The sequence below is a fragment of the Pseudoliparis swirei genome, chromosome 12, assembly GCF_029220125.1.
Source record: "Pseudoliparis swirei isolate HS2019 ecotype Mariana Trench chromosome 12, NWPU_hadal_v1, whole genome shotgun sequence".
Classification (NCBI taxonomy): Eukaryota; Metazoa; Chordata; class Actinopteri; order Perciformes; family Liparidae; genus Pseudoliparis; species Pseudoliparis swirei.
Window position 1 is genome coordinate 19301504 of NC_079399.1, and position 9492 is coordinate 19310995.

The following is a 9492-nucleotide window of genomic DNA, read 5'->3' on the forward strand; positions in this document are numbered from 1 at the left end:
ATACCAGGTGCAGTAAGCTTTTTCCCACTCTTTCAAAAAAGCCACAGGCTTCATTTAGTAGATGGTACATCCCCAACTACCGTGTTTTTCTTTTTCGGGGGATGGGGGGCAAGGTGCAAAGTGCTTCCAGGTGTTTTCTCTTCGACGGGGGGAGGGGAGATCGGGAAGGTTTAGGTCTTTGCCCAAAGTGATGAAAAGTAAGGTCGACGTACTTACAGGTGTAGATTAGTGCTAAGAATCCAATAAGAGTTGTAAAACAGCCGTTAATGTGGTCAACCTAACAGGGATTTTATGGAGTAAAAAAGAAAAAGAGAAGGAGATCGGGTCTCCGATTCTTTAAAAGGCTCATTTGAAGACTCACTTTTTGCTTACGGCCATAACACCCTGAACACGCCCGACCTCGTGTGATCACGGTCGCTAAGCAGGGTCGGGCCTGGTCAGTACTTGGATGGGAGACCGCCTGGGAATACCTGGTGCTGTAAGCTTTTCCCCACTCTTTCAAAAAAGCCACTTCTAGCCACATTTAGTAACTAAATGAAGCCTGTGGCTTTTTTGGTGCATTTCTAATTTATATATGTAGGCTACTTGCATGGATAGGAAAATGTTACGTTTCTAGAGGGTAACTGTCTCCTGCTTTAGGCTATGTAATTGTAGGCCTCATTGTGAGGCAATTTTGGTGCCAATGCAATTTCTTAATGATGTGTAGGCCTTCATGAATAATTTCAAATAGCCTACCTATCCATGTGTTGAGTCAGTGTTTGGCCTTTTCAGTCCGAAAGTGTATTCCGGACCCCTGAGATCTCACTTGAAAAAAATCTGGCCCCCTGTCCAATTTCACCCTGGCATCCCTGTTCTATGGCCACAATATTCAATAGACCAAAGGGTCTGATTGTGATGTCTGACAAACCTATCAAAGTCTTGCATGAAGTAAATATTACTTCATTTAAACCACTTCATTAACTTCAATTTTTGGATAGAAATTTTCCAAATACATTTTCCAAAAGGTAATTAAATGTTACATTAGAGCCATCCTCAATTAAATTAAATTCAATTCAGTTTATTTGTATAGCCCATTCTCACAAATTACAAATTTACCTTAGAGTGCTTTACAATCTGTACCTATAGACATTCCTGTCCCAGAACCTCACATCGGATCAGGAAAAACTCCCAAACAACCCTTTCATGGGAAAAAGGGGAAGAAACCTTCAGGAGAGCATCAGTGGAGGATCCCTCTCCAGGATGGACAGGTGCAATAGATGCCATGTGTACAGAAGGAATCATTACACACAAATTGTATTGGATAATGCTGGCCAACTATACCTCATGAATCACATACAATGGGTATACTTTTCTATGGCACGAGAGACGCAAGGGTCTTGTCAGCAGACTTCAGATTCCTCCTTCTTGTCATTCATTCTAGTATTATTATATTTCTTAATATCAAGTAAAAAAAAAAATCTATTTGAAAAAGCAGCTTTAGATTTTGTGGTTGTTCTGTTGGAGGAAAATACATAATGCATTCAATTTTCGAGTTTTTTAGCAAAATTGGTCATTTTTCCACTTTTACGCATGTTGTCATCTCACATTTGATGATTATGATGGAGCTAGTGGATTTGTCCAAACGAAAAATATGCCGTTGAAGTTTGTGGCGAGTATGCAGCTGCTCCAGTGACGTGCGGTGAGGTTCATGGTTGGTGAGGCACTGACTCCTTTAGTGTCAGATTTACAAATATATAAACCCAAAAGGGTAGCTTATTCAATTGGCTACTCGTTATTTCGTGTCTCATCAGCATTCTTCACACAACACACACGCGCACACGGTACATATTACAGATACGTAAAGGTAAGAACAAGTTAACCTTTTAGCTCCGGCGTTGGTCTACCTGTGTTAATCACGTCCACTTTTGACTGAAAGTCCAATTTTGAGACATTTTTAAGCTCAGATATATAAACCTCTTCCATGTTGGCAGTCTGGTGTAGCAAAATACAAAAACAAACGGACTTGACTCGCCTGGCGCCTCAGCGTAGAAGAAGCAGCAAGTACCCGTTGGCTCACGAGCGCCCCCTTCAGGGCGGCAGAGGATTATCTGCCTCACCATGCGCCTTTTCGCTGCGGTTTTATTTCCCATCAGCAAAACTAAATATGTCACTTACAAACATTAAAATGTAATGGTTAAAGACCTTAGCCAGACTGTGGAAAATCAGGGCAAATAAACATATCTGCAAACATTATATTGGCGACATGCAGAGATACGGCAACCCGCACGGGCCAATTGCATGTCTCAACCCAGTTTGTGATGGATTGCGTAATCAGAGGTGAGGCTCGACTCGTCGCTGCCTCAACTCTCGTACGTCCCTGAGCTGCTCATATGGCACTAAGTGCCTTCACAGCATTTATGTATGGCTCAATGTTTTGTGTATTTTAAGGTTATCAATCTTACAATTGCTTTAAAGAACCTACAATCAAGTAAATACAACTACATCTACATTAATGTTAAATACAAGTTTTACTAAAAGTTAATGTAATGTTTATTAATACATGTAGAGACAATGACACATTTACGATCCTGATATTTGTATAAAAATGCATATGCATTGTGTACATGCTGTAGCATTTGAATTCATTTGAAAAACAGCACTACGTTTTCATGTATCTGCACTAAAAAAGGCTTTATTCTGAATGTGAATATGAATATGAAAATAAGTATAAGTTGTGGAGAGACCTGTGAATTACTGTCGTGACTCTGCCTCCCCTCATTGTTAATTATTGTGGTTGATCCTCTGCAAGGGTCTAATGAAGTTGAGGGCACCAGAAAGGCTGGCCACAGATTTGGGTAATATTATTATTAGATTATGGGAAATATATAATGTTGTGCACACTACAATAGTAAAGCTATAGTGTAAGTGCAAATGTAAACCAAAATTATTTTCCTTTCATCCTGCTGACAGTATTTCAAAATGCGCTGGAACAGACTTGGAAAGGACGGTTAACATCAAGTGGCAGCCGGGCCAGAAAGATGGCACCAGTTGTTGGATCTTTTTTTAACTTAAAACATGCTTGACACTAATATACACTACCGTTCAAAAGTTTGGGGTCATCCAGACAATTTCCTGTCTTCCATGAAAACTCACTTTTATTTCTCAAATGAATTGAAAATTGAATCGAAAATATAGTCAAGACATTGACAAGGTTAGAAATAATGATTAAAATTTGAAGTATTAATTTTGTTCTTCAAACTTCAAGCTCAAAGGAAGGCCAGTTGTATAGCTTATATCACCAGCATAACTGTTTTCAGCTGTGCTAACATAATTGCACAAGGGTTTTCTAATCAGATATTAGTCTTCTAAGGTGATTAGCAAACACAATGTACACTCAAGTGATAGTTGATGGAAATGGGCCTCTATACACCTAGGGAGATATTTCATTAGAAACCAGACGTTTCCACCTAGAATAGTCATTTACCACATTAACAATGTATAGTTGTGTACTTTTGATTAATGTTAGCTTTATTGAAAAAACAGTGCTTTTCTTTGAAAAATATAGACATTTCTAAGTGACCCCAAACTTTTGAACGGTAGTGTACATCTATTTATTTCTAGTTTCAAAGGATGAGGTATTGGTCCTCACTTCTATGGAAATGAGGACCTGCCTAAAACGGATGTTGATGCTGTTTTGGTGAGACTCACTGTAATGTTTTAAGACAATCCGAGTTGTGGCTAATCTGTAGATAACTTGGAGTGAGATTCAAGGGTTTAGTAATCAGATTCAAGGGTTTAGTAATCAAATATTGTTAGCTTTTATGCATTACAGGTTTCCTAAAGCTTCCGTTTTCTTAACAGACAGTCCATGTAGATTCAGTATGGAATGTTTTTCCACATTAATTTTTTACATTTTCTTTTAATTGTACTGTATCGAACTCGTCAACATTTTGTTCATGTGTATATTGGTATGTAATTCCTCATAAAGATTAAATGTGTGAACTACTTGACTACTATGATGACTCTGATTATGTGTGTGATAATGTGTCACAGCATAGGTTTACAATTGCACTAGTTTGACCAAATCACTGATATTACCAGACTTTCACCACTGGGTTAAATAATTTCTCAGAAGAAGCTATTAGTTAATATAATATGTATTGTTTGTTTGTTTGTTTGAGTATGTATAATAAATCATGAATGTGCCCCTTATCCAATATTCTGGTTTCTGGAAAGCAAATAGGACACAGTTTTACATTGTATCGATGCTGAACACATTTTGGTTCAAATTAATCCAAATTGAACAAACAATCTTAAAACCCAGTGGTTTTGCAAAATCATTGATATCCTGGTGACTGGTGTTATTAATTATTTCAGCCTACACCATCTTACAGTGGAGCTGCTGTCTTAAAATTCTCAATTGTAGTTATCTTTAGAATTAGAGTGAATTAGAGAGAATAGAGTTTTGGGAAGATCAAAATCTTTTTTCAGCTGCTCGAATGTCAGATATTATTAGGGTCCGAGCGACAGACGTAGTCTGTCCGAGAGGACCCTATTGAAATTGTTAGGGGTATTATTAGGGTCCGAGCGACAGACGTAGTCTGTCCGAGAGGACCCTATTGAAATTGTTAGAGTTCTTATTAGGGTCCGAGCGACAGACGAAGTCTGTCCGAGAGGACCCTATTGAAATTGTTAGGGTTCTTATTATTAGGGTCCGAGCGACAGACGAAGTCTGTCCGAGAGGACCCTATTGAAATTGTTAGAGTTCTTATTAGGGTCCGAGCGACAGACGAAGTCTGTCCGAGAGGACCCTATTGAAATTGTTAGGTCAATGAATATACTCATGAATCTCCCCGCAGTCGCCTCAAGGCTCAGCAGTTGAATGGAGACTCAAGGAAGTGCACGGGCCGGCGCATGCTATTTAGTAATGCCCCGTCCGTTAGAGGACCCTATTGAAATTGTTAGGGTTCTTATTATTAGGGTCCGAGCGACAGACGAAGTCTGTCCGAGAGGACCCTATTGAAATTGTTAGGGTTCTTATTATTAGGGTCCGAGCGACAGACGAAGTCTGACCGAGAGGAACCTATTGAAATTGTTAGGGTTCTTATTATTAGGGTCCGAGCGACAGACGAAGTCTGACCGAGAGGAACCTATTGAAATTGTTAGGGGTATTATTATTAGGGTCCGAGCGACAGACGAAGTCTGACCGAGAGGAACCTATTGTTATTGTTAGGGGAATTATTAGGGTCCAGCGACAGGCGAAGTCTGACTTAGGGGGGTCCGGCGACAGAGTCTGACCGAGAGGAACCTATTGTAATTTTTAGGGGTATTATTATTCTTATTCCACTTTTTTATTTTTGAACATTGGGCGCATATTGGGGGTATGTATCATATCCCAAAACTCACCAAATTTGGCAAGCTTGTCAGGCTTGGTGAAAATAGACCAGATGAACAATGAAATTCGGCTTGCTCTCTAGCGCCACCTAAAAAATTGATCGGCGACGCCCCTCACCCAGTATGTTCAAATGACTAGCTTTATTTTTTTCCAAGTCCACTTGGACCTGCTCTACAAAAAAGCCTCTCAGAACCCTAAGCTCCGCCTACTTAAATTTTCCGCCATATTTTATTTTGTTCAAAACACATCAGAGGCGTTTGCTCCGACATGCGGGGACCAATTCATACCAAACCCATTGGAGATAATGATTATGGAAGCTATATCATCTAAGATCTATCATCTTTTTCAAATATATCATTGTGGTAAGGATCTATGGCCCAACGAACATTTTAGGGGCGTGTCCTGTTTTGTAATGCTCATAACTTCAACACTATTGGGGGAAAAAATAACAGACTTTCAGGATATGTGCAGAATGGAGCCTGGAACATTCACAGCAAATTTTGTGCAATTTGAACCGTAGGGGGCGCTACAATAATTCACCAAAGTTGGCCGTTTTTGGCGTTTTTTGGCGTTTTTTGCTTGAATTGGCCCTTTTCCACTTTTTCCCCATCGATTATTTCTCCCACAAAACGCCAACAGAATCGGCTAAAAATCAGTTTTATAGAATCTCAAGACTTGAATAATGAACACTGTGAAAAAAAACGGACTTTTCGTCGGTAGGAAATTTACGTGATTTTACTGCCAATAATTTTTTACTTTCTGTGATTTCTTTATGTTAAAAACTATTGCTTAATCTCATCCAATACTTCCCAGAAAAATCATGTGTGATGCCAGTCAAGGCCTGAACACATTCACATGAAGAAACAAGCACATTTCTTCCAGGAACACCTATTGATCACCTATTGAGAAGTAAAATAACCAAATTTTTCTGCCCAAAATAATGTGAGCTCCTACGGCTGCCTGTAAACCAGCTGGCTCATAGCTCACCATGATAAGTGTTGGTCTGGACACCTGGAGATGCGTGTTCGATTCCAAGACTAGGCAGGTTTTTTTCATCACTTTTTTTTTTAACATTGAATTTACATGACGTGATCTCTACTTCACGTAGGGACACACGACGCATGAATATGTTCACGTAGTTAAAGCGCCACCTAGTGGCTCAACTGGACTTACTTCAGTCTGCCCCAAATTTGTTTGACTAGCCCGTTATTTAGAATGGAATAAGAACTCTCTCTCTCTCTTTTCTCTCCTCTCTCTCTTTTTCCTTCTCTTCTCTCTCTCTCCTCTCTCTTCTCTCTGTCTCCTCTCTCTGTCTCCTCTCTCTTCTCTCTCCTCTCTCTTCTCTCTCTACTGCCCTCCTCGCTGGTCTGATACGGATCCGTATTGCCCTCTTACGTCATTTTCAAAATGAGCTATATTGATAGACAGCCAAGAGCAGTGGTCCTCAAACTAAGGCCCGCCTCCACATTTGGCCCGGCCCTCTGAACAATACCAGAGAGGCATTATGATTTTTTTTTCAGTCTGGCCACGCAAATCCTAGACTAGCCCGTTATTTAGAATGGAATAAGAACTCTCTCTCTCTCTCTCTCTTTTTCTCTCTCCTCTCTCTCTCCTCTCTTTCTTTTCTCTCTCTCTCTCTCTCTCTCTCTCTCTCTCTCTACTCTAACATAACTAACGTCAGTAAACAGCTGGACGAGGCTTTTAAATCACGGATTTCGTGAGTTTTTGTTTATAGGGACACATGATGCATGAATATGTTCATGTAGTTAAAGCGCCACCTAGTGGCGAAACTGGACTTTGTCGAATCCGCCCCAAACGTGTCGCGCTCGTTACAAGTCGCGGCCCGAGCATATTGGCATTTTAATACAGTTTTAACTTTCGATAGGAATTTTAGGGAGGTGTTGTTTTATTTTTGGGGCATTTTTAGGCTGAGGAAGAGTGAGTTTAATAATCTTAGGCAGTGGTGGGACCGTGGTAAGGTCGAAATTAAGCTCCTTTGTCAGCAGCACACTTTCAACGTCACTAGAGACGTCACCAGATCTATGAAGGACCTGGAGACTGAGATAGTGGACCTAGAAAGTTTAAGCGAGTCCACGGGAGATCGAGGACATATTGAAGTCCTCAAAAGTAAAAAGGCGGCTCTCGCCGACCTGTTCGACGTTAAAGTACAAGGCGCACTGGTCAGGTCCCGATTCCAGACCATCGCGGAGATGGACACTCCCTCTAGCTTCTTCTTCGGCCTGGAGAAGAGGAGTGGGCAGGGCGGTGATCCACTCACTGCTGGCGGAAGCAGGGCAGCGGTTGTGGAGCCAAAGCCAGATCCGGAAGCGGCGGTGGGGTTTACTCCTCCCTTTATGCCACTGAGTATAGGGAGGAGGGAGAGTCGACGGAGGGCTCTGTGGGAGCTGCCTCAGGTCTCGAGGAGACTAATGAGGAGCTCGACAGACCCATAACCCCCAAGAGCTGAAAGCTGCCCTGCAGGGAATGCAGGGAGGCGCGCCTGCATCGACGGCCTCCCGCTGAATTTTACAAGAAATACTGGGATGTCCTCGGAGGGACATCCTAGACGCCTTCAACGAGTCTGGCCTCTGGTTCCATGCCGATGTCCTGCGGAGGGCAGTACTAACGCTACTGCCAAAAGGAAACCCGCAGGACATCGGTAACTGGCGCCCTGTCTCTGCTGTGTGTGGATTACAAGCTTCTGTCCAGGGTCCTCGCCTCCAGGCTGAGGGGAGCTATGGGACCAGACCTACTGTGTGCCCGGCAGGTCCATGGTGGACAACGCCCACCTCATTCGGGACGTTTTGGAGGTCTCCAGCTCATTGGGTATGGATACTGGTCTGATTTCTCTAGATCAGGAAAAGGCTTTTGACCGCGTTGAACACGGCTTCCTCTGGAAAGTTCTGGGGAAGTTTGGGTTCAGCGCTGGCTTCATAGCTAAGATCAGGTGTTGTACAGTAATGTTGAGAGTGTGCTGAAGATAAGCGGCAGGCTGTGTGCTCCTTTTAGAGTGAGTAGAGGGTCCGGCAGGGCTGTGCTCTGTCCGGGATGCTCTCGCACTCTCCCTCGAGCCCCTCCTCATTAAAATACGCTCTAGCCTACATGGTTTAGTTTTACCTGGTTTTAATGGAAGAATGATTTTATCGGCGTATGCCGATGACGTCGTTGTTTTTATTAAAAGCCAAAAAGATGTAAACCTTTTAAATCAAATAGTACATGATTTTAGCATGGCATCATCAGCGAGGGTGAACTGGAAGAAAGCGAAGCCCTCGCTGTGGGGAGTGGCGTGGCGGCCTCCGGTTCTTCCACAAAACTCATATGGAAGGCGGACGGTTTTAAATATTTAGGAATATACCTGGGGAAACCGAGCATGGTCCAGAAGAACTGGGAGGCGTCACAGAGAAGATAGAGGAAACTTTCAAATGGAAGTGGCTGCTCCCCCAGATGTCTTTTAAGGGTAGAGTACTGGTTTTAAACAATCTTATTGCATCCCAACTGTGGCACAGGTTGACCGTTTTAGACCCTCCCTCTGGCTTCTTAGCCAACATACAAAAGAAGATGGTGGATTTCTTTTGGGAGGGTCTACACTGGGTGCCACAGGGGGTGCTGTTTTTAGCCAGAGAGGAGGGGGGACAGGGCCTTGTCAACCTGGCCAGCCAGACAGCCACTTTTAGATTACAGTTTGTTCAGAAGTTTTTAACGAGTCCGGGGTTTTTAGTGTGGCGAGACGTGGCCAGCTGCATCCTCAGACGTGCTGACAACCTGGGGCTGGATACTGCTCTGTTTTTAATAGACTCCAGCATTTTAAAGTTAAGTGGGCTGCCTCCTTTTTATCAGGGTGTTTTTAAGTCGTGGGCCCTTTTTAAGCACGAAAGGTGTCCACAGTCTGACTCTCTGTTCTGGTTGTTGAGAGAACCATTAATTTATAATGCAAAACTGGACATTAGCAGCAGCGTCACCCCTGGACTAGCAGGCTGCTGCGAACAAAGACTCTTTGCCTGCAGCAGTTGGTGGATGCAGTGGGGCCGGCTGAGCGACCCCGGCCCTGGGCTGCCTGCTGGGGATGCATTCCGACCGGGTGGCGAGGAGGCTCCTGGAGCTGTGGAGGCAGGAGCTGA

The 9492-nt window shown here is 42.8% G+C and overlaps 1 pseudogene; it reads left to right on the forward strand.

Annotated features, from left to right (window-relative positions):
* Window positions 1-366: 366 nt before the first annotated feature.
* LOC130203104 (5S ribosomal RNA) lies at window positions 367-485 on the forward strand (annotated as a pseudogene).
* Window positions 486-9492: the final 9007 nt, after the last annotated feature.